General features: G+C 40.4%; 1 protein-coding gene across 2 annotated transcripts in view; it reads right to left on the bottom strand.

Moving 5' to 3' along the window:
• The window catches only part of RAPGEF4 (Rap guanine nucleotide exchange factor (GEF) 4), a 227,305-nt gene extending 202,453 nt beyond the window's left edge, over nt 1–24,852 (bottom strand). For both annotated transcript variants that reach the window (XM_005857587.2, XM_005857588.2), the window contains exons 1-3: nt 24,710–24,852; nt 19,842–19,930; nt 6,326–6,472 (exon numbers count right to left, since the gene is read on the bottom strand). The gene's annotated coding sequence lies outside the window, so the exon portion shown is untranslated. The remainder of the gene's footprint in view (nt 1–6,325; nt 6,473–19,841; nt 19,931–24,709) is intronic.
• Between the last annotated feature and the right edge of the window lie 1,021 nt (nt 24,853–25,873).

Raw genomic sequence — 25,873 nt, 5'->3', positions numbered from 1 at the left:
TGCACACCACAAATAATAATGAGATCTAATTATGTCGGTGCTGTGCAACATATTCCGATCTGGTGGAACATAATTAGAGAAGCCAGAGATGCTTTCGAGTATAACTCCTCAGGCCAAAATGCAAACTGTGACATGTAATGCTTCCCCACTAAAGAATTCTTTAAAAAATCCATTCTGACCTGGTAGGGCATACGTCCTTCTTTTTCTGTCTCTCAAAGCTCTCAGACATCCAGTGAGTATCTGTCCTTTATTTGGACAGCAAAGTGCATCTCCATCGTCGATGATTCCCTGTCTGTATCTGTTCCTGTTAAGAGGATCTCAGACCACGGAGAGGAAACTGGTGCTGCTGGTTCTCCAGGGAAACTCGGGCAGCAAAGGCAATAGGAAAAGACTTCCTCTATATAATTTTTTTTTCAATTTTAGTTTCCTCCTAATAACTTCACTCCCTTCCTTTCTGGATTTGAACCACGGTGTCACTTCACGGAAAAGCGTGAGGACAGAGGAGTGAGACCCTGGCGCAGACACGTAGGTCCTACTCATGGAAGCAGGCTTCCGCTCGGCTTAAAAGAATCCGAACTGCCAGGAGAGAGGCGAGAGGAGCAGCCAACAGGATGTGTGTGGCTGGAGTTCCTGGCACAAAGTCTTGGCTTTCATGTTTATTTTTGGATGTATTTTTCTTGGCCTTTTGATGCAAATTTCTGGCCTGGGAAGTAACCCTGCAGCACAAGATCCTAAGTGGCCAAAAGTAAGCACAGGCTTCTGACTTGGGAGAGCGCAGGCCCCCTGGCTTCTAGGCTCCAGGAATCCTCACTGGAGGGGGTGGGCCCCTGTGCCCTGGCAGGCAGGCAGGCGACCGCCTGTCTGAGGATGGATCCTGCAGTCCTACCTCGGTACCCGGGACCACTTAACATGCACCTAAAATGCCAGTCCACCTGCAAAGCCTAGCAGTGATGTCACAGTGAAAGAACCTGACATTGTTTGCACCCACCCAAAGGGCTTCTGAGATCTGGGCATTCTGTGATATTATGTTTTAAGTGTTTGCCTTTAATTTTTCTGACAGCCCAAGACAGATAGGAACATCAAGCCTATTCAAGCAGGAGCAGATGCCTCTGAAAGATATATTATTCTAATGCGGCTTTTAAAGCACATCAGCAAAGACTAAGCTGCTGTCATCTCAATAATTCCTATTCTCATAGTGGCTTGAAAAAATTATTAATGGAAAGGGGCTTTTTTTTCCTCCCTATATAATCCAAAAGAGGCAGTAAATAGAAATAATTAAAAAGCTTTACAGTCCCACAACTGCCAACACATCTGGGAGAATCGAGACAAAAAAGAACTCTGAAAAGTAGGGACTAGAGATAGATGTAAAATGTTTCTTCAAGAATATTCACTGCTCTAGCTGGGTGGCTCAGCTGGTTGGTGCACCAGAAAGGTTGCAGGTTTGATTCCCAATCAGGGCACATACTTAGGTTGCAGGTTCGATCCCTGGTTGGGGCATGTACCAATTGATGTTTCTATCTCACATTTATGTTTCTCTCCCCCCCACACACACACTTCCTCTCTCTCTAAAAAAAAGTCAATAAAAACATATCCTTGTGTGAGGACCAAATATATCTTAGAAATATCCCTGCTTACAAATTGCTTTCTTTTCCTAAGACAGAAACATGAACTTACCTCTTATTTTTCCCATTCAGCTTTATATCCCATAAAGCAGATTTTTTTCTCAGTCAACAATATTTACTGATGCCACAGACACATTTGGGCAATAGACTTACTTTATCAAGCATTACTTCTGTTACAGAGAACAGACTGGTGGTTGCCAGAGGCAGGAGGTAGGGGGTGGATCAAATGGGGGGAGGGGGTCAGAAGGTACAAACTTCCAGTTATAAAATAAACAGTGACATATAAGGTAAAGCATGGTGACTATGGTTAATGATGATACTGCATTGTATATTTGAAAATTGCTAAGAGAGAAAATCTTAAAAGTTCTCATCATAAGAAAAAAATTGTCACTATGTGTGGTGATGGATACTAACTAGACTCATTGTGGTGATCATGTCTCAATATATGCAAGCATTAAATCATCATGTTGTACAACTGAAACTAATATAATGTTATAGTCAATTATAGATAAAAAATAAAAAATAAAACATTTTAAAAAATCATTACATCTGAGCAATGATTCTCTGGGACATGGTTTGCCCTGGTTAAAATAAAATCACAATAGTGTGACAAGAAGTTTCTGGGTAACAATTACAGCTTTTATTGTGACATGGGTCAGATTACCAATTTAAAATATTGCTTTTAAAGGCTGTAGTTTTATTGCTGTCTTTAAACTTTCAAATAGCTTATTCACAAACATATATAATATGTAGTTATTTTGAACATGCTCAAACAGGGCTCATAGCAAAGGAAAGCTTTTGTCCAGAATGATGTTCATGCCATTGAAGCACAGGGAAGCAGGTGGTAGACCACTAGCTCAAGGGCCTCTCGGTCCTATCTTTTATGGATCTGTTCGAGCGTGCCTTTCTAATCTACTTCTCTGAACACACTGGACTCATCTCCTCGTTCCATGTCCTGTATTTGGAACAGTCCATGTAAAGAAGCCCAAGCATGCTGCAAAGCTGAAAGCATCTTTATGCAGACACAGCAATGGACAGAAAGTCAGAAAGAAAACTAAAAAATCCCTCGTTTGCTGTTCTAACCATTGAAAACCTTCTTATACCATTACGTGCTGAGAATAAATTCATGTAATTGGACAACAAATCAGTCTTTTATTTATTCCGAAGGCCAATAACAATCATAAATAATCCACAATCTTGGATCAAATATTAATAAGTGGCTTAAAACTCCCAAGCCTACACTTTACTACTTTGCCATTTCGCCTCCTTCCTGCGGGTACACAATGCCACCAGTGCCAAGGAGTTTGAATTATAATTACCTCAAGAACTAAAAGTGATGTTCCAAGACTCTTAAATTAATTTTCTTCTGAATGAAATCAGAAACATAACTATATTTTCCCTTCCCCTCTTCTTCCCTCCCTTCCTCCTTCCCTTCCTCTCCCTCTCTCTTTCAAGATGCTACTGAAAAATGACATATTTTATATCCTGGTTAATATATTTTATTAAGTACTAATATCAAAGAGGGAAGCATTATTGACCAACTCAATAAATTTCCTATAATTCACTTAAGCTAAGAAAATATGAGCTAACTTTAAGATGGAGCAACCCACCGCCCTCAGATCCGACCACACATTGGCAATTGAAACATGGAGAAAAAAAGAAAGTAGTTTTCATTAGAAAAGGTGTAGGGTGCAAAGAAAAGCATGACGCTGCTACCTCAGTTATGTCTGGGGAGTATTTGTTTAATTTTATGCATTTGTAGAAACTATTGAAAAATTCTCCCAATCAGATTTATGATGATTTTTTAAAAATAATCTGGGTGCTACTAATTTGACTTACAACATAACAGACGATATAAACCAAGAGGTATTTGGGCTGAAATTGAATAGGAGTCAAAATCTCACATGGAGTTTCGAGTGTGTATCTACCAGTAGAGAGCCAGGGAAATTGGCCTTTGGTCAGGAAAGGAAGCAGGATTCCCCAGTTCTGTGCTGCCATTCAAGTCCAAGTGTAAGATTTAAAATAGACTATTTGTTCAGCCTATTAGAGAGCTATTTTTAGACTGTGCTACCTGTTAGTAGTAGGGACCACAATTTTCAGAGTTAGAAGAAGTAACCAGATTCCTGATTCTCGTGTTTGATAAAAGTAAGTGACATCAAGGACATAGACAAGGATACAGCCAAATATAAGGTTGCTGCCATACAACGGGTAGACCATGGCATTCCTCAAAAGTAAATAATCAGATGCGATGACCATGCACAGTTAGACCCATGATGCAGGTCACCTAATATTTACTATTCACAGCCTAAGGCCTAACACTGAGCTCCTTCCCTTGCCAACGGGACAGGCACTGTCCAGCTTACCTGTCTACTGCCTTCTTTCTTCCATCTCACAGTTTGGTGAGAATTCTACCTGAATTCCGAAGCTATGTAATCCCTCCGTTCATGATCTTTCCCTTTTGGTATTTGGCTGACAGATTTGCTAACAGATATTTTTACCAGAGTAATAAATAGCTGAATTATAAACTAGTCAATGCCATGAAGAGAAAAAGAGTAAGAAAACAGAGCCCTGACTGGTATGGCTCAGCGGTTAGAGTGTTGGCCCATGCAGCAAAGGGTCATGGGTTTGATTCCAGATCAAGGGCACATACCTAGGTTTCAGGTTCAATCCCAGGTACTGCTTAGGACGAGTGCAGGAGGTAACCAATCAATGTGTGTCTCTCATATAGATGTTTCTCTCTCTCTCTCTCTCTCTCTCTCTTCCATCCCTCTCCCACTCCCTTCCACTCCCTCTGAAAAGCAATGGAAAAAAATACCCTCAGGTGAGGATTAAAACAAGAAAGAGAGAGAGAGAGAGAGAGAGAGAGAGAGAGAGAGAGAGAGAGAGAGAGAGAGAGAGAGAGAGAGAGAGAGAGAGAGAGAGAGAGAGAGAGAGAAAGAAAGCCTGATTTGGGCAGCTGTAAAAAATGTTTATGGAACAATTGAGGAAATTTGAACTCTAGAGTGGGTATTAGATGATATTAGGATATTGTTACTTTCACAGGTGAAATAATGGTATAGGTATGTCACAGAATATTCTAATTTTTCAGATATACATGCTGAATATTTAGGATGAAATGTCACGATGTCTGTCATTTACATTAAAATGGTTCCAAAAACAACAAATACGAAGCGAACATGGCTGTATGTTAACATTTGTTGAACTAAGTACAGGTATACAGGTGTTTATCGTATTGTTCTTTTTTATTTTCTGTGAGGTTTTAAAATGTTTTTAAATATATATTTTTAATATTCCCAGGTAGCAATTTCTCAGGAACTGCCTTCACAGCCTGAGGGCTCCTAATTACAGTAAGTTTTTAATATTTCTCCAAATCACCATCAGCAGTTTGACTCAGTCATCACAGACAGAAAGCAGCTATAATGACACACATCATAGGTAGGAAGCTTTTTTTGTTCTTAAATCGGTTTTCTGAATTTCCTTTTGGGAAAAGACTTTTTCAGTTTACCTTTTAAAACGAAAGATCCAAAAAATGGCTTGTTTGCCTCAAGCCTGGTCCATTTTAATTGACAGAAAACCTCTCCACACACACCTCATGCAAACCTACTTCAGCTTTGCCTTCCTAAAACTAGCTTTTGTCTCTGAACTTTACAAAGCTGCTGGAGCTCTTTAATATTTTCTAAGGGAAGCATTTCAAACAAGTAACCCCGCAATTTATTCACTACTGCCAAGAATAAAAGTAACAGGTTTCACCACCAAGGCCCTCCAAGGCTTTACAGGACTTTTAAGGCAAAGCATCACTCATTCGCCGGCAGGCTTGCTCCCTTAATGCATCTGTCATTTGTTTGGCTCTGGAGGAAACGATTTGATTACACAAAATTCTTTTTAGATCAAGTTTAAAATCTTAGCCACAAGTGGCGAAGCCTGCCAGCTCAATGGGTTAACACTTGGACACACTGAGCCCAGGACAAAGATAAGGAACAACCGCAGGTTAAAATCAGAAGCTTGAAGAACTGAAAAGGAATGAGCGTGAAAGATGCAAGGCTTAGCTGGGCCTTTCTAAGTGCTCCACTTGCCATTGCTGTATATGATGATTTGTTCCCCACACTTCTGAGAAATGAGTGCAATACCCTAAGGGCACTGGTAAGCAGCAGTAAATGCAAAAGCCACCAGGACCAGTTGCATCCATCCACTGCTGTGCCACCTAAGCATTTTGAAGTTGGCAACTAACCAGACATCTTTATGTCCCTCATTTCTCATACCTTATTATGGGGCACATCGTTTTTAAAAAGCATTTAGATGAAGCAGATGTTAACCCCATTCATTCCACTTTACCAGGGAATATGTCAATGATGATTTTTAAAATGCAAAAGAAAATGTCAAAGTATTTTGTTCCCTGCTTAAGAACACATCTGTGGAATAGGAGGGGAGAAATACATAAAACATCTATGGTCATTCAAGAAATAATTATAAGGTATGTCAAACTACAGAAAATTGAGCAAGCACTAAATTAAAAAAAAAAAAGATGGCTTGTGTCAAAATGGCTTTTTCACTCCCTTATTTCAAAAACAAGTTTTGAAATTAAATTCCATCCACCAGCTCAGAACAGAACACATTAAGGCCCAACTGTAATGCCATTATCCACGTGGCCGCCCCCTTTTCCCCTCCACAACCACATTAATGGACAAAGAAGCCTTGGGGCTCACCTCCCAGAGAGCCTTGAAGTCCTTCTGCTCGATGCGGAGCAGCTCACTGCTCTCCCTGGTAACGATGGTCGCATGGCGGGGAGTGTTGTCCAGAATGGACTCTCCAAAGGCCGTTCCAATTCCCAGCGTACAGATGGTCACTGCGTCCTGAGAATCCCCAAAACTGGTCATTAGAAAATTAAACATTTAACAGATGGGTGAGTTGTCTTATATTTGAACTGAAGAATAATTTGTATACAATAAAACGCTTGATTTAATTGCACAGTTCAATAAGTTTTTACCCAAAGCAAGACACAGCGACATTTCTATCACCCCCAATAGTTCCATCATGCTTCTTTCCTTCAAAACCCTCCTTTGAGGCGATAGGTTTATTTCTATCACCACAAAGGAGTTTTGCTGGTGTTAGAACTTCATGTGAAAGGGATCAGACAATATGTCCTCTTTGATGTCTGGCTTCTTTTGCTCAACATAATGTCTGTAAGATTCATCCAAGTTGTTGCATGGATCCGTAGTTTACTTTCCCTTTTGCTGATGAGTACATTTCCATTGCATGGAGATGCTACAATTGGCTTATTCATTTTCCTACCGGTGGATATTTGCCTTGTTTCTAGTTTGGGGATATTATGAATAAAGCTACTAGTAATCATCCCACACAAGTTTTTCTGTGGACAAGACTATCTTTGTATATGACTACTGTCTGCTTTAAGAAGGGAGGGGAAGTCTTTTAAAAACAAACTAAGGTTTTTAGTGAGGAGGAGCAGTTACAATACTTAAGTAGGAAACTGGAAGAGGGATGCTGTTTTGTCCATCTGTCTCGAAGAGATGAGGAAACCGAGGATGGGAGTGGTTGATTCACGCAGCCCTAGTTCAGCAGGTACAACGAGTGAGGCCCTCAGATCCTAACCACTGCTCTCTGACTGTAGATCCTAAGCTTTTTGTATCATGCTGCCTCCTGCAGCCACAGCAGAGTAAAAACAGCATCTGATTAAGTGCAGGATGGCTAGTTTATGAAATGTTGTGAATCGATGATTTAAAAGTTTCTTAAGGTGTACCAAAAAAGTAATTTACTCTCTGCAGGCAACACCAGTGATAATATTGGGATGTAATCCTAACTAGTTTCAAATAATACAAACAGCCACTCAAAATCACCTGGACATTAATTTTGCCAGGCATTACCGACCAAGGGAGATACACAAGGGTAATCCTGAGTTAGAAAGCACAGCTTTCCTTTCATTCATCTAATACACCATAATAGGCAAATGTGGTTAAGATCAACTTAGTGACTCCATAATCACATTACTAAGGCAAATGCCCATAAGAATCCAGTTCCCTGAACCATAGCAAATTGCTTCTGCACAGATATTACCATCAAAAATTGTGTTCAGGAAAATAAAATCAATAACATCTCAGAAAAGAATAAAAGATTAGGGGAGAACTTAAGAACATCCTGCTAATAAATTTACCAGAAAGTCAGTTGCAAACAAATTCAGCCAGAAACATATCCTGAGAAATGACATGTCAATAGTCAGCAACAGTATGGTACGTCGGAGTAATTTTCAAATTCTACTAAAAGCACAAGATGGATTATGATAAATCACAGAGCTTCGTGAATTCTCTAGCGTATCAGGTTCCTTTGAGAATTCCATTAGCTTACTTCATTTTATCTTCTGAACCCTTCAGAAAGGATTCTGTTGCCTAATCTGTACTTTCCAGTGTTAAATTTTATTTTAAGACTTGACAGGGGTGGGTCATAAATATTACTCCTGCCACTATCCACGTAACAAATATCTAAAGTTGTCCGCAAAGTCTAAAGCAAAAGTACAATAAAGGCCACCTGGAAGAAAATATTTACAGTGACATAGAGACTGAGGAAAGCAAGCAGCACCTACTCAGGAAATATAAAATATTAACAACATTGTCCGGCTGGTTGAGAGCCAACCTTTGAACCAGGAGCTCAGGGTTGATTTCCGGTCAGGGCATGTGCCCGGGTTACAGGCTCATCCCCAGTAGGGGGTGTGCAGGAGGCAGCCAATCAATGTTTCTCTCTCATCATTGATGTTTCTATCTCTCTCTCCCTTCCTCTCTCTGAAATCAACAAAAACATACTTTTTTAAAATATATGTTAACAATAGTAAAGAAATGTCCTATTTTGGGATAAGATGGCAATTTATTTTAAGGATTTTCAAATATGAAGTGAAGATTTAAGAACTTGAATGTCTTTAATATATGAAGGTGGGTTTAGCAGATGCTGCTGGAGTCCTGCCAGATGCCCCCACCCTTTACCTGTCCCCTCCCTCCCCCATCACTTAGCTTTCTGGATGGTTGCCATTCATACCTCTGCATTGCTCCACCTGAGGGCAGAGTGCTGGGCAGTTAATGCCTGGGCGGTACACCCTCCACCAAAGAAGCATGAGAGTAGGAAGGTTGAGTACCCTGGCTTTCTAACCCTACACAGTTTTTTAGAGGGTCCCCTGGGGAGTGAGCTCAGTTGCCCACAGTGGAAATCCTCTTATCAACACTTCTATTGGCTTTCCTTCATTTCTTATCTCATTTCCCTACTCCTTTATAATGCTTCCCAGGGTCATGTCCAAATAAAACCCACTTAGGGCCAATCATTATCTCCAGGTCAGCTTCTGGAGACACCCAAGACAAAGAGTGGGTTAGCCAAACATGGCTGCGAGTCCCGAGTTACACTGAGCCCTCTGGGTAGGCACTGGTCAAACCAGCATTGCCAAAGAGACTTGTGTCACAGGGACAGAGACCAGCTCATCGCTTATTGCTTTGCATCAGACACATCGTAAGTGCAGTATCCCTTGGGTGACACATGGGAAGACTTCACTGTTAGTGAAGCATAGTGGGTCTCTGAGGCCTTACACTATATAACTAGAGGTATGGGCTCTCAAGAGAATGACCGATGGTACGTCACTGACATGTCATCTGGGTTCTTCTCCCGATCTGATCCAGCACTCTTTCATTTACCAGTCCACTTGATCACTCCTTCTCCTACCCTCTACAACACTCAATTACCCACTTGGCCTTAATAGCGCACACCCTACTGTGCATCAGTATCAAAGCGGATCTCCACGTGGGTGAGTGCCCTACTATGTGCCATGCACTTGGCCAGGTGTCTTGACTATGATGTCTCATTTATTCCTCACAGCAGTTAAGTGAGATGTATTTAAAATGCTTTGCACAGTACTTCATTTGTGGGATGGAAGCAATCTTTCTTATAAGATTATTAGCAGGATTCAATAAAAATAAAATAATATATATACACTGAGTTCTGTATGGTTCCTGGCATATCATAGGTGCTCCATAAATAATGGGAAGTATTATTTCTGACAGCCATATTTAGGCTATCAAAATTTCTAAAAAGCAAATTATATTAGATGTCCCCAAAAATGTATACACACTTTGAATAATTATAAAGGAAGTGTTTATTAAAATACATTTCACTTTCAAAATTGAGTTATCAGCTGTTAAAGTGTGTATACATTTTTTAGGGACACCCTGTATTTTTCTATTATTTAAGTAACAGAGAAGCTCTATATTCATTTCCTGTTAATCTTCCATTAACAATGGCTTTTCAACACTTAAATTCCAAGTTTCTCTGACGCCCAGTTTGGATGTCCAGTGGTTTGAATGATCTGCAAAACACTTCAGCTCTCTGGGGGAGCTTGTATTCAAAGAAACCCTTCTGATGAATCCTGCTGTAAATCAAAGAATCCTTTCGTTCTGCTACTAATCACCCCTTAATTTATCTGCTTTGTATGTCAGAATTATGGTATACTGAGTTTTCATAAAGCAGCATTCTCATATGAGGCATTTTATTTGCTTGTTTCAATAAAATGTACAGCTACAGTATGAAAATGGGAATGGTGCTAAGAAAGCCAGTGATTATATGTCACTGATATCCAAGCTAATAAACATGTGCCTTGCAAATGATGTCTATAAGCGTCTACTAAAATCCAACCGACGCAAGTTACAGACAGCCTGATGAAACTTAAAATAACAACCAATCAAATAAACATAAAGATTTCTTAATTGTCCTATAACTTCCAGGGGTATCTGATCTTTTTATTATGTTTTTTTTAAGATTCCACGTATAAGTGAGAGCAGGCAGTATTTGTCTTTCCCTGTCTGGCATATTTCACTTAGCATAACACCTCCAAGGTCCATCCATGTTGTTCTGAATGGTGGGAGTCCTCGCTGTTTACGGCTGGGTACTATTCCCTTGTATATTTATCACATCTCTGTACCCACTCGTCTATAGATGGCACGTTGTTTTATGTCTTGGCTGTGGTAAACAATGCTGCTATGAACGTGGGGGTGCAGGTATCATTTCCATTTAGTGTTTTCATTACCTTTGCGTATATTCCCAGAAGCCAATTTGCTGGATCACACGGTAGTTCTATTCTTAATTTTTTTGAGGAATCCCTGTACTGTTTTCCATAGTGGCTGCAATCCCACCAACAGTGCACAAGGGCTCCCTGTTCTCCACATGCACACCAGCATTTCTTATCTTTTAGATGATGAGCACCCTATCAGGCATCTCATTGTGGCTTTAATTCGCATTTCCCTAATATTTATGACTTGACAGGGGTGGGTCATAAATATTGATACTTTTATTACTTAAAAGCATCAATGCGGAGCAGCTCATGAACCTGCTGGCCTTTCGTGTATCTTCTTTGGAGACATGTCTACTCAATCCTTTGCCCATTTTATAATTGGCTTGTTTTTTGCAATCTGAGCTGTATGAGTTCCTTATATATTTTTTATATTAACCCAGTGATGGTGAACCTTTTGAGCTCGGCGTGTCAGCATTTTGAAAAACCCTAACTTAACTCTGGTGCCGTGTCACGTATAGAAATTTTTTGATATTTGCAACCATAGTACAACAAAGACTTATATTTTTGATATTTATTTAATATATTTAAATGCCATTTAACAAAGAAAAATCAACCAAAAAAATGAGTTCGCGTGTCACCTCTGACATGCGTGTCATAGGTTCGCCATCACTGTATTAACCCCTTATCAGATATGTGGTTTGTAAATATTGTAAATATTTTTCCCATTCTATAGGTTGACTTTTTACTTTATTGATGGTTTCTTTTGCTGTGCACTTATGCACATATACATCATTTCCATGTTGCTCAAGAAGAGTTCATCTCACAGCACATTTATTGCTTTGGATACATGTTGTGTTAACATTGAGGAACAAATTGGTCCTTCAAGTGTGTAGACCCTAAGACACAAACCTTTACAAAGCAAATGTTTTTACAATTTTTATTTTAGGACTATAGGCAATTCTTGCCATTAAGTTTGGTAGTGTCTGTGTTTGTTTCATGGGTTTGAATTTAGTACTGAAATTTATTGAATGCTCCAAGTTATTTTAAAAAGTAAAAATTTAATGGAACCTAATCTCTGAAGTTGTCAAGACATTAGAGAGCATTTGCCATCTAAAGGATTTAACGCCAAGCACAAAGGCAAAATAGTTCTAAGTCAAATGTGGATTTTTTAACAAACAGGGAAGACAAGATCTGTTACTTTTCAAGCACTTCCCTGGAATCGGAGTGTTAGACACAGCGTAACAGGACCAGGCACGCTGGCTGCAGGAAGGTGCCGTCAGATGGACCAGCGTTGGCCTTGTGACCATTGAAGGAGGAAGGCCAACCCCAGTTCAACAGAGGGCCAGCCTGTGCTGCACTGTGGCTCAGTCTTGCATCCACCCAAACAAAGAATTACATGGCAAAAACCCGAATACAGTGTGTGGATATATGGCGCAGGATGCCAAATAAACCTGATCAGTTCCGAACAAATGACCTGAGCATAGACAAGTAGCAAGAGATTACAAACTACCACCGTGGGCTTGGCACCGTCCAAGTTTTATGGGCTCCATCAATGTGTTCAGAAAATGTTTCCTGATAATGACCATGTTCTCTGTCTGAAAACAATGGGATGAGATGAGAGTGAATGGAAGAAACAGACAGGCAAAGGCAGAAAGACAGAGAAAGACAGGCCCACATAAAGGAGAAACCTGCCCGTCCTTTACAGTTTATAACCAAAACTAACGCTTAAAAACATCTTTGATGTAGAGATAAAGAGAGGGTAAATAAGAGCACATTTTACTTTGGGGGGGGGAGGGGGTACCAGTAAGAGATCCTTCCCCAAAATTGGGCTAGAAATGGCCAGAGAATTTCACAGAGACAGATGCGAGGATGTATAAAATGATGACCAAAGCCAAGTGCTGCTCAGATTCTCTGATCCCACGAAATGGCTGAACAACATTGTTAAACTTCTCCCCATTTCCCATACGGAGTACATTTTATATGCTAGCACTTCCCTCTTGTGGTAGAATTACAGCATTGCAGGCATAGCCATCAATAGCATTTCCCACTCTGGGCAATTAACTTTTCTTTCTGGAAATGGAAAAAAAAAAGAAAGAAAAGCACCAGAACCCCTGCTCTATGCCAAGTTTTGTGCTACGTACTTCATATACACTAACTCATTTAAGATAGAACTGCTATCCCCAACTTATAGGTAATCTAACTTGCCTAAGGTCACAGTAATTAAGTGGCAGAGGGAAAACTTCAAATGCCTGATTTTAACCACTGTGTTTTGCATTAGGTATATATTTACAATTCAAACGAGATTTGTTAAAGAGATGTAGAAGTTTTAATGAATTAATATATCATCTCATTCTCTATTTTGCAGCACGAACCTGTATGCACCAAACAGCCATATGAAATTCTACTTTGATATGACTGGAAACATATTATACTTTCTTGGATGTGAAGATTAATTTAAAGCCTTATGTGTATCTGGGACTCCAATATTTACCATGCCTAAAAGGCCCCTCACCTATAAAATCTGCAAATAGCAGGACCTTTTCTCTCTTTCTCTGTCTGAAACACACACACACACACACACACACACACACACACACTTGGATATTGTTGCTTGACATAGTGCAGTTTATAAGCCTATTTATTATTTTTAAGTTTATTGTTTATAATTTGTACCAATTTTCACTTTTCACCCTAAATCTATTCACATATAACGAAAAAAAAGTATACCCATAGTATTCATTCTCGTGGGAATGTAAAATATCTGACTTAAAAAGACACCCAGACAGGCAGGTCCTTGAGAGAAGAATTCAGCTGTGGGCACCTGAAGGTGTAAGTGTCCTGGTTAAGCTTAGGTAAGAGACTGCGGATAGGGCCAGGGGCCCCTGGGAACTGGAAAGATGAATCCTAAATAGGATCGGTGCTGCCAAGTGCAAGTTATGTGAGCCCGGTTGGGACACTTTGGGCTGGGGAAGTGGTGTGTGAACAGGTCCTCTGCTGGCCATTCTAAGTTTCATGGGGTAAGAGAGAGACTGGCCGAGGCAGGAGCAGTGTGTGGGAAGCTGGGGGAGGCATATCTGACAATTACACAGGCACAGGGAGTAAGAGTGTTTCTGAAGTAGGTTTCGTTTTATGGAGTAGCAGAATCAATATGATTTGTAGGAAGATATTTGCAAGGATAGTAATCTTTAAAATTTCATCAAAATTTCCCTGGCCGTGTGGCTCAGTTGGTTGGAGCATTGTCCCATACACCAAAAGGTTGCAGGTTCGATCCCCGGTTGGGGCATGTATGGGAGGCAACCGATTGATGTTTCTCTCTCATATCAATGTTCCTTTCTCTCTTTCCCTTGCTCTCCCTCCCTCCCTTCCTCTCTCTCTCTCTCTAAAAATCAATGAAAACATATTCTCGGGTGAGGATTTAAAAAATAAATTAATAAAATTTCATCAAAATCATAGGAACAGAAGAGTCTATGTATAATTTCTCATAATTCTTATCACAAACATGGTTTCAAGGCCATAACAAAGGGAAAAAAGCACACAGCACCGGCTCCTCAGGGTGGGTCTCCAAGAGGCAGGACCCACTGTCCCGCTCCTTGTCCAGGGGCTTTGGTGTTCCTCACTCCAGGCCATACTTGAAGCCTGGGGCTGGGGGGTAGGAGTTTCAGGCAAAGAGAAGACAGGGAAGCAGCACAGAGAGTTAGTTGGCTGGGCTGTGTGAGAGGAAGGTGGCTCTAACCCAGCTCGGCAGGATTTCGGACCACGGTGGGCCCGTTGGAGCCAGAGGCAGACCCGCAGGGGAGGCAGGCTCAGCCTGCCAGGTCTGCCTCCCGGCTGGCAGGCTTGTGATCCTAAACTGACCAGGTGGTCACCCCAAACAGAACTAGGAGGAGAACCCTCTGGCTCTCCACAGCCCATCAGCTTTTTTTCTCTGTCCTCCCCTTCCAGGAAAGGGCCTAAAGTTTATATCATCACTCACCAGGGCGTTTGTATTTTAATACTTCTCCCAAGTGTGGAACGGGTGGCTTTCTCTGTTAGAATCTTAGGCATCAGTGACTTAAGGGGGCAAAGAAGGGTCAACACACCACGACCACCACCCATGGTACTGGAAATGCTTGTGATAAGATCCCTTTGTAGGCCCCAGGCAAATGGAGCACATGCTGGCACTGCTAAGGGTGGCAAGGCAGGGCCTGATTGGGTACAAAAATCATGGTGATTTCCAGCTGTATGGGTCACCACTAGCCATCTTGAGCAGACCACTCCTTGCCCTGTGACTTCGAGCAAAATCTAGCACAGTTGGGTCCACTTCAAAGAGTGGCTCAGACAAAAACATGCAAGTGAAACACTTTGTAAACGATGAGAGTTACTACTACTATGCTCGGTGGACATCATCAATAAGAAATGTGTAACCCTCAACCTAGAGCCCAAGGAATTCAAAAAGAGCATGCCAAACCAACCATACGGAGAGCAAGAAGCTGTGTTTTCTTAACCCAGTGAGCAAAAAAGTACATGGGGATGATGGGAAGGGACAAAAAGTAATATTGCATTGAAAAAGGTGGGAAGGTAATATGAATTTTATGAGACAAATAAAATATGTATGTTCTATGTATTCTTGAAAGTTATAAATAGTTATATTTTCCTATAACTATATAAAAGAAATAGGGTGATTTTGTTTAGAAAAAATTCCATCAAATCAGTATCACCTAATAAATATATAATATAAAAACAATATGCCAGAATCTGTGAAGAGTTCTTCTTCATTATGTGTTCCTTATTTCAATTAATGGCATCGCCATCCACCTCTTCATTCATGGCAGGATCCTCCCTTTCTCTCAACTCCCCATACATTCCATCAACACCAATTCTAACATTTCACCTTTACCTTGTACATACTGTACCTCAATCTCCCTCCCTTATCACCCATACTTATCTACCCCATGCTCTAACCCAGAAGCCTTTTGAGGGAATGGAACATGGTCATTTCACTATGTATCTCCTAATCTGAAAGGTGGTGGAAGGAGGGCCCACATCCCGTGGGTTTCTGCAGACTATGAGAAGTAGGCCATCCCCTATAGCATGTCTCAGGTGGAGGAAACACCTGTGAGGTGGGCTTGCAGGTGAGAAGGTGTGGAGCTCTGAGCTGGAATCAGAAATGCAGGAGGGTGGCTGCAGGAGCTGTAAGAGAAAAGCTCCTTCTCCCCAGATCACTCACTATTCCTTCTGGATGGCAGCTGTACAACCAAACTGGTCAAGAACTTGAGCTCTAGGATCACAAAGAATTGGCTCTGATACCTAATGACTGTGTGACCTTGGCAAGTCATTTAGCATCTTACTTGTAAAATGAAACTAATAGCACTAAACAGGAGAGGGCAGTGTAGTGAAATAATGCTTGTAAAGTGCTCTACACATAACTGCCTATAGTGGGCGCTCCATTACCATTAGCTATTCCTGCTCTTTTCTCACCATTCTGGCTCAGCTAACACCCCAATGAGGGGCTGAAACTCAGAGATAAGTTTGAGAATTTATCACCACCATCTCCTCTGAGTTCTGACTCAGATAAGACAGACATGCAGGGCAGGTAGAGACTTGAGGAATGAAAATGAAGAGGTAAGCTAGCAAGATACTCTGCCCTATCTCTTTCCTTAATTCTTAGACTCTTTTAACTTTTCTTTTCCTCCTCGTCCTCCTTCTCCTTCTCATTTTTTTACTGCCCATGCCCACCATTTTTCCTGTGTGAACAGTAGAAATACTGGTAACATAAAATTTGGAGTATGTCAGGCCTTAATTCAAATTTTAATTTGGTCCAGGAAAAATTATACCTATGTTGCTGAGCTCTATTTTCAAGCTCAATTATAAAATAGAACATACATGCCTAAAGATGAAGTCATTAATGTTCCCAGAACCCCTAGCACAGTGTGACACAATGAAGGCACTTAGCAATGTTGTTGCTGATCTCCAGGAATAGAAATTCCAGGTCATTTTTGTTTCTCCCCTTATGGACCATCACCCAACCCCATTTTTCTCCCATTGGGGAATATGATGGTTAATTTATATGTCAACTATGGTAACCAGTTCCTTAGACAGTCTAATTGTGCCATAAAATATTTTATATGTAATTAACATTTATCATCAGTAGACTTGAAGTAAAGCAGATTGCCCTCCATAATGTGGGTGAAGGCCTTAAGAGCAAACAGATTTCCCTTGAGGTTTCCCCAAGAAGAAGTAATTCTGCTTCCGGACTGCAACATAGAAACTCTACCTGAGTGTCCAGCTTTTAGCGTTAAGGCTGCAGCATCACCTTTTACATGAATCTCCCGCCTGTCAGCTTACTCTACAGATGTTTAATTTCCCAGCCCCCACAATCCCATAAGCCAATTCCTTAAAATAAATCTTCACCTGTCTATTTCCAGTTGGTTCCACTTCTCTGGAGAACCCTAATATAAGGCACTACTCTGACTTGGCCACGCCACTAGAGGGCAGAGACCCGGAACCCATTAAAAGGCCAGCTCAGATAGAAATCACTTTTTTGTTTCTCCTTTTCAAGCAATTTGCCATGGAATGGGGTACATCCATCTTGCTCATTCTCCTTAGCTTCTTCCTCCCCTGTGGCTGAAACCATGTCCTGCCCATCAGAGTTGATTAAAAGGCCGGGCCCTCTGTCTACCTCCAGCCACTCTCTGGAGTGCTGGAGGATTAGAGGGCAATGTGCTTCATCATCCTTATGTCTTAGTGACTATACAAATCAATCCAGAAAACCTTGGACATTGAGGGGTGACATACACTGGGGAGGCAGGACGCCAGCTTTGATACAAAGCTAATAATTCCAACAACTTAAGAGATGGCCAAGCCCAGCTTTGGAAAGTTCTCAGCATTGGGTTTGAGGTTAAAACCACAGCTAAAATCTAGAATTAAAAGTTTGTTAAAATTTAAAAAAAAACAAAGCCACAGCTAATAACAAAGTGTTACTCAGCTATTCTTTGCTGGGACTGCATGGTGAGAGATAATTGGTCCAGGGCAATAGTCCAAGAGCCCCTGGTCAAATACTATTTTAATACCATCAAAATCTCACACAGCTTTTAACATCTGCTGAGTCAGCACATCACTGCTGGTGTGATTAATCATCCCTTAGGTACATCTGCCTTCCCTTTTTAAAATTATTATTATTCCTTCCTCATCTCTCTTGCCTCTGTTTTCCTTTCCTTCTCACCCTTTTCCTCTTTAATTCTCATATGCTTTCCCTTTTCTCTCTTTCCGCGCCTTTGCCTTTTCAGCTTCCCCCCTCTCTCCACCATTATTCATTGAAGACCACCTGGAGAAGCAAGGAGACTCATCCTCTTCCAGGCCCTGTCCCCTCCGTACAACCACACAGGTGAGACGGGGTTAAGGTAAGCATCAGGAGCAGCTCTGAGCAAAAGGCCCAGAGGGCACCCACCAGGACAGCAGTCTGCAGGTAGAAGGTGGGCAGCTTTGGCATACTTCTCCTGAGTCAATTAGTGTAGGGCAGTGGCTAAGAGTATATGTTGTGATGCTGGACTGCTTGGGTTTTAATCTTAGTTTCCCTAACTTCTAGATACATTACTTGGGGCAGGCGATTTAACTACTCAGGGCCTTAGTGACCTCACCTATAACATGAGAACAGTAATATGACCTACCTCCTAGGGTTACTGTGAGGATTAAAGGGGTAAACAAACACCTGTTAAGTGCTTAGAACACTGCCTAGCACGTGGCAGATACCAAATAAATGCCCGCTAGCTCTTCTCAGTGCCATTGGGAAACGGAGGCAGCTTACAGGAATCAAAACCTAGCTCTCACCTTGGCCCTCTCTGAAATCCAAAAGAAACCTGGCCTTGTGAGAGAGGGCAAGAGGGAAGTACCCTCAAGGCCGGGGGGATAGGGAGTATAGGTTCCAGGCAATGTCTTTCAATGTGTTGATGTATAGAAAAAGTATGCTATTGGTTAAACTGGACGCTGGCACTGGCCTGAGATGCTAACCATCTAACAAAGGGTATAACACAGGCACCTATATTCCAAACTCCAAATGTCCACCTTACCAACAATCGTTTGGGTTTTTAGATAGGTATAACACGGGCAACTCCAATAGGCACGTAAGTCCCTACAAAATTTAAATCTCAGATTTAGTATGTCATGAACGTTTCTCACAGTTGAAGTGTGCTACATATGAACAAGGCTCAGAGGCACTGTCTTACACATGGAACTCAGCAACAGGTTATTTGTCCCTTTCATTGTTTCTTTGATTTTTCTTGATAATTCGTTCTGATTTTACAATTAGCCAGTTCTCTTCCCTCTGTGTTTAGCTTGAGTCCTGAATATGTGGATAGAAAACTTGGACCATTTTCATACTGAAGCTTGACGATGGCTTCTAGGGGCCATTCTTTTGAGAGTTAAGGTCCTTGGCTCCTAATGGGAAGGTTCTGTACATGCTGGTTAATGATGATTAATGATGGAGTAAGAGTCAGTGCAGATGTGAAAGGAGACTCTGAGTCTAATTTTAAATATTCACAAACATTGTGGCATGGGGTGGGGAGAAGAACACGAGTTTTATCTTTTAGGATGCCAAGCTCCTCGGAGGTGACTAAGGAAGATAAGGAAGCCAGTGCTGCACTTTAGGGGGAAAAGTCATCATTGGCCCTCCTCCATTTGAAAGACGAGGTAGAGAAATAGTGAGAAATTGTAAGAGGGCTGCATTGACCACATTTTCCTGCATGGGGTGGGGGGGGGCACCTAAAAGGTCACAGGGGGGTCACTTCTAGGATGGAAAAGTCAGGACACCAGATGGAGGAAGGCTCTAAGGAGAAACCTAGTAAGACTTGCTTCTCCTTCCCCCTTTGCTCACATTTCACCTTACACAACAGCAATTTATCACATCGCAAATGAATTGTTTGCATTTCCCATAGACAGCAAGCTCCTGGAAGGCAGGCAAGGGCTCCTGGATTTCATGCTCCAACACCTGGCACCTACTCAAATCACAGAAGACATTCAGTGTGTATGTTCCTTGAGTAATTTAGTAAAGAAATTCATCAAACCCTTGAACTTCATACTAGAGGAAAGAGGTTTGAAATGTAATTTTGATGGCATAGAAGACATAGGGATAATGTGTCATTTAAAAATAATAATAAGTTCTACTTTAAAAAAAAAGGAATAAGGCATCTTACCTGGTGACTGCTGGTCTCAGATACTTTTACATCCAGAGACCCTGCCAGGACAGCATACCAGTTTGTGCCAATGTCACCTTGACGAAATACTGGAAAAGAAACAGTCATGTCACTTTGCCGGTTTTACCGTATGACCTGATAGTTTCTCACTGATTATTATACCAGTAAGTGAGACTTGAACTTAGCTGAGCTTATGGCTCTTTCTCTACTTGTTCTCATAAGAACATGTCATATTTTTCTTTTTCTCATCTATCAACAACGCTATATCCTATTTATTCAATATTCTATGAAATGGAATTCTATTTAAACGTAACTTTCATGTTTACAGAGCAGTAATAAGGAATGATAACCTGAGTACCATATGTCCTTTGAATTTAAGAAGAATAATGTTCTATGAAATTTATCTTAAAGATACTTTATTATATTATGATTCTTGGAAAATTATTATTCTAGATAGGGTACATATTAACAAGGTTATTTGACTCAATAAAACCAGACCACTACCCTAATTTCTTAAGTCTATTTCTATTAAAAGCAAAGTGTTTTCTAGGATTGAATGTCTCCTTTGAAGCTAAGCAATGAATGACTTAAAAAATTAAAATCTGCTTTAAAAGTTTTAATGATTGTATTATCACTGTCTGTTTTCCTGTTATTTTTTGTTTGCTCCTGCTTCTTTTTTTTAAATAAATTCACTACTTTAGGCATTAGGAGTTAAGTGCTCCTTGGAAATGACTCTCATCAGGAATTTCTGAACCTGATTTTGCTTTACTTTTGTACTCTTAGAGAGGAAACCTTTAGATGTTTAGATAGAACCTTATTTCCCATATCATGTTAAGTCCAGTACTTGGAAAAGTCATTCTGAAACACTGGTTCAAAAATTTCATACAGCTCTAGCCAATGTGGTTCAGTTGATTGGAGCACCATCCCTGCACCAGAAGGTTGCTGGTTTGATTCCCAATAAGAGCACATACCTAGGTTTTGGGTTTGATCCCTAGTTGGGGTGTGTATGGGAGGCAACTGATCAATGTATCTCTCTCTTATCTCTCTCTTCTCTCTCCTCTCTCCTCTCTCTCCTCTCTCTCTCTCTCTCTCTCTCTCTCTCTCTCTCCTTCTAAAATAAATAAGATAAAATCAATAAAGTTCTTTTTAAAAAATTTTTATATAAACCCAACAATCCTTTTAAATATTCTACCTAAATAACCAGATGGAATGATATATTTTAACATTCTTTTCATAGTTAAAGTCAGAGATCTAGTGACTCAATGAGAAAGCACATGAGGACTCCGTAGAACAGCTGGATTCTGGCAAGGCCAGTGCCCGGCATAACAGCAAGCCCCTGGGAGCCATACTTAATGTGACAGACAAGCTGCTCTAAACTCCCTAAGGCAGTGGTTCTCAACCTTCTGGCCCTTTAAAACAGTTCCTCATGTTGTGACCCAACCATAAAATTATTTTTGTTGCTACTTCATAACTGTAATTTTGCTACTGTTATGAATCGTAATGTAAATATCTGATATGCAGGATGGTCTTAGGCGACCCCTGTGAAAGGGTCATTTGACCGCCAAAGGGGTCACGACCCACAGGTTGAGAACCGCTGCCCTAAGGAAGGGCGAAGAATGACAATGGCATCCCACCAAGTGCAATGATAAGCTTCAGATGGGGAACAGATGAGTTTATAGCTGGCCTCTCCAGTAACTGCTGTTCCTAGCCTTTGCAAGTGATTTATATTAGAGTTAGGGCTTTAACTTCTGGCTCCAAAAGACATTTTTAGTTGCCAATCAAATTCACATTATATATCATATTAGATTCATTTTGAAAATGGCTTTAAGCCTGGCTGGTGGGGCTCAGTGGCTGAGCATTGACAGACCCATGAACCAAGAGGTCACGGTTCGATTCCCGGTCAGGGCACAATGCCTGGGTTGCGGGCTTGATCCACAGTAGGAAGCATGCAGGAGGCAGCCAATCAATGATTCTCTCTCATCATTGATGTTTCTATCTCTCTTCCCTTCTCCCTTCCTCTTTCTGAAATCAATTTAAAAAACATATTGAAAATGGCTTTAAGAAACAGAAAATAGAGTTTCATTCCCAAGAGAGTGAAATTTCTGATATTAATAATAATATGTTTGAAAACAGTATGTTTGAATGGTTGTTTTAATAGAAGTGTGACTCTGTGTGTGTGTGTGCGTGTGTGTGTATGTGTGTGTGTGTACACATGGGAAAACATCTTTAAGGATACACACAAAGTGTTAATAGTAATCTCTGGGTTTGGGAATTGCAGGTGATTTTATTTTCTTTGTCTTCTAAATTTTCTAGAATGATGTTGTGACAGACCCTGTTGGTTTCCCATCCAAAATCATGCCCTCCCTTTCTCTTATCTTGTGTGCGTGTGTGTGTATGTGTGTGTGTGTACACATGGGAAAACATCTTTAAGGATACACACAAAGTGTTAATAGTAATCTCTGGGTTTGGGAATTGCAGGTGATTTTATTTTCTTTGTCTTCTAAATTTTCTAGAATGATGTTGTGACAGACCCTGTTGGTTTCCCATCCAAAATCATGCCCTCCCTTTCTCTTATCTAACTGAACATCTACACTAATAAAAGAGAAACATGGTAATTAGCGTACGACCGCTACCCTTCCCATTGGCTAATCAGCATATCCTTATGCAAATTAACTGTCAGCCAATGCATCTTGTTGTGTCTACTCTTGCTCAGATCACTCTCTCTTCCACACTGGTACAGGAGAGCATTCTTTAAAGCACAGAAATAGTTAGGTGACCCCCCTCTTTTATTTCCACCTTTCTAACATTCACTGTGACTCAGAGGTGAGTTTGTTTAGTTTGCTTCCCTCATTTAATTGAGAGAAAAATTAATTTTAACTTGAAAAGCTATGGGTAATATTTTTGGATGGGTAAGGAAATCATAATATTTTAAAAGCACTTGTCAGATAAAAATGCACCTTAGCAATAGCACAAAGAAAACTTATTGCCTATAGATGAAATTAATCAGTCCACAAAATTTTAATAATTAAATGAGGAGCCTATTGCAGAACTAAATTGGAAATATGGTAAAAAAAAAAAAATCAGAGGAGCACCTTTTAAATTAAACTTAATTGAACTAGATTAAGCTGAATTCAAAGTGATTAGGCCAAGGTTGACATCATTATGAATTTTAATAATTAATAATGTTTATTGAACACCTAGTTGATATAGGGTATGACAAAGTCCCTTCCCCTGAGTTTATCATCCAAATTAGAGAGGGAGACTAAAAGTCTGCTGAAAAAGTAAAAAGGAGAAATAGACCTTAGGGAAATTAGTTCTAATAGAACTGACTCAATAGGAGAAGAGCTTAGAGTTTTAATGGAAGTAGGTAATTTAAAAGAATGTTAAATTCTTTGAGGTTATTGAAGGCATGGGAAAAGCCCTGGAATTTTATCCTAAAAAGATAGTTACTGATGAGGTGAAAAAGTGTTTGTGAATTTTAGTAGAAAGGAAAATTTAAGAAAATAAAATTACAAGATGTGATGAACCAAGAGGAAAAATACATATATCACTTCACTTGGTGGGAAATAAGGTTTAATGACTCTATTATCCTATCTAATAAAAGCCTAATATGCAAATCAACTGACCAGTGGAACGACCGGTCACTATGACGTGCACTGACCACCAGGGGGCAGACACTCAATACAGGAGCTGCCACCAGCCCACATGCTCCAGGCCAGCCAAGGCAGTTTCCAATTGCCCCGCCAGTCACCCCACAGATTGGCCCTGGTCTCCAGCCAGGCCTAGGGACCCTACCCATGCATGATTTTTGTGCACCGGGCCTCTAGTTATATATATATATAAGAATTATATACAAGTTTCCACCCTCCTTCAAGGGCCAAGTGCTCAGAGCAAGAGTTTCTTTCCTAGCTCCAATGGGGTAATACGGAGATTGGTCTAATTCAATCATGGCAGTCCCATTATCTTTGTGGTGATTGGTTTAGACATGGGCTTGTGGTACAATTCTAGCCAATACAGGAAGTCTGCTGTGGGACTTGTGAAAAAGAGTCACAAGAAATAGTCCTTTAGCAGGATGATTTGCATTAGCATGTAATGCTTCCAATGACAGGCAGCAGCTATCTTAGATCCATTTGGGACAAGTCTAAGGACAAAGGCCAACACCTGAGGATATACAGCAAAATCCAACAAACAAAAAGATGGGAGGGACCTGGGAGTTTAATAATGTCATTGAGCCAACCTTGAAGCCATCCTACCTCAAGACTTCTGGCATGTGAGTAATTGATTTTTCCTCTTACACAAGTAATTGATTATTCAAGCCAGTTGGATGGGAGTGTTTTGTTATAGCATCATAAAGCATCCAACAAATAGAAAAGCATTAATTTTTTAACGAGAAAATACTTTTATAAAAATGCAGCTAACTATCTTGTTTTACTCTCCCTGCCCCTTATTTCACATCTGAAATAGACAATATCACTGAGGTTATTTCAAAACATTACTATTAGCATTAGTTAAGCGACCTTTTATCCTTATTTGAGATCCTACCAACTATTGTGTTTTTGGGGTTAGAGAAAATAATTATTTGAATTTCTAAGGATACAGATGAATTATGTGAATCAGTATATTCTTCCAGCTCCATCTGGATGTGGGCTGACCTGGAAGAGCCATTTACATGCTGTGAACAAAGGAGTTAAGGAAACGTCTACATGAAACTGAATAAACAAAGTAGAGGGAAATGTCAATCTAATATCTTCGGTTGAAGCTCAAATATTTGGCACATAAATACCCCATGTGCTATCTATCTGCACAGAATAACCACAAATAAACATAAACTGGACATAAAAGTATACTATTAGAGTTGAATTTCTTACATGTTATTCCTTTTTCCAGATTCTCATAATAACCACATAAACAAATCTGATGAAGGAGATTTGGGTGAAATTTCTCAAAAGCTTTAACTTCCTTCAGCCGCGTGAAGATTATATCCACATCTTCACTGGACCGCTCCAATGGTCTATAAAGGGGAGACAATGCACAAAAAGCTGTGTTAGCAAGGATTTACTTGAGTCAACACGCATTATTTTTGTTATATTAAAGTTTACCCAACTATCCTAATTATAAGTTTTCCATTGCAAATGTTTATCTAACCTATCCCCATCACAGGTATTTCAAAGCTTTCCTCAACTATTCACCTTAAATCATGTTTATTGCAGATGGTTTGGCATTGCAATTTATGATAAAAAATATATATTTGCCCGGCTGGTGTGTCTCAGTGGTTGAGCATCAACCTATGAATCAGGAAGTTGTGGCTCAGGGGGAGGGGGGGTATGCATGCAGGAGGCAGCCAATCAATGATTCTCTCTCATCATTGATGTTTCTCTCTCTCTCCCTCTCCATTCCTCTCCGAAATCAATTATACACACACACACACACACACACACACATACACACACACACACACACATATATATACATACATACATACACACACATACATACATATTTGGTCTTTGTCCACTGCTTCTAGTACATAGTTCCTAAAACTTATAATTTCCTATGTAAGAGCCATAGGGGCATCTTTTGTTATATTTGGTCTTTTGTCCTCAGTTCCTGAAATGCTTCAGAACCATGAAAGTAGAATGGGTGCCTTGTTACTCATAACCAGGCCCTTTCAACTACAACTGAGTTTACATTAATGAGGTGACTTTTGCAAAGCCCCTAAATAAGCTAAGGATGGTAGCTGGTTGTCAGGGGAACCACCAAGTGATTAGAAGGTTGGAACTTTCAGCCCTACTTCCCAACCTCTGGGGAGGGGGTGGAGGCTGAAGATTGAGTTCAATCACCAAAGCCAATGATTCAATCAACCATGCCTATATAATAAAGCCTCCATAAAAATCCTTGAACTACTGGGTTTGGAGAGCTTCCAGCTTTCTGGACATGTGGAAATTTGGGGACAGTGGTGCGCACAAAAAGAACAAGGAAGCTCGTGCCCTTCCTCATACCTTGCTTTATGCACCTCTTCCATCTGGATTTTC

The sequence above is a fragment of the Myotis brandtii genome, unplaced genomic scaffold (genome assembly GCF_000412655.1).
Source record: "Myotis brandtii unplaced genomic scaffold, ASM41265v1 scaffold112, whole genome shotgun sequence".
Taxonomy (NCBI): domain Eukaryota; kingdom Metazoa; phylum Chordata; class Mammalia; order Chiroptera; family Vespertilionidae; genus Myotis; species Myotis brandtii.
The sequence above is the reverse complement of the archived record's forward strand: the minus strand, read 5'-3'. Positions and strand labels throughout refer to the sequence as shown.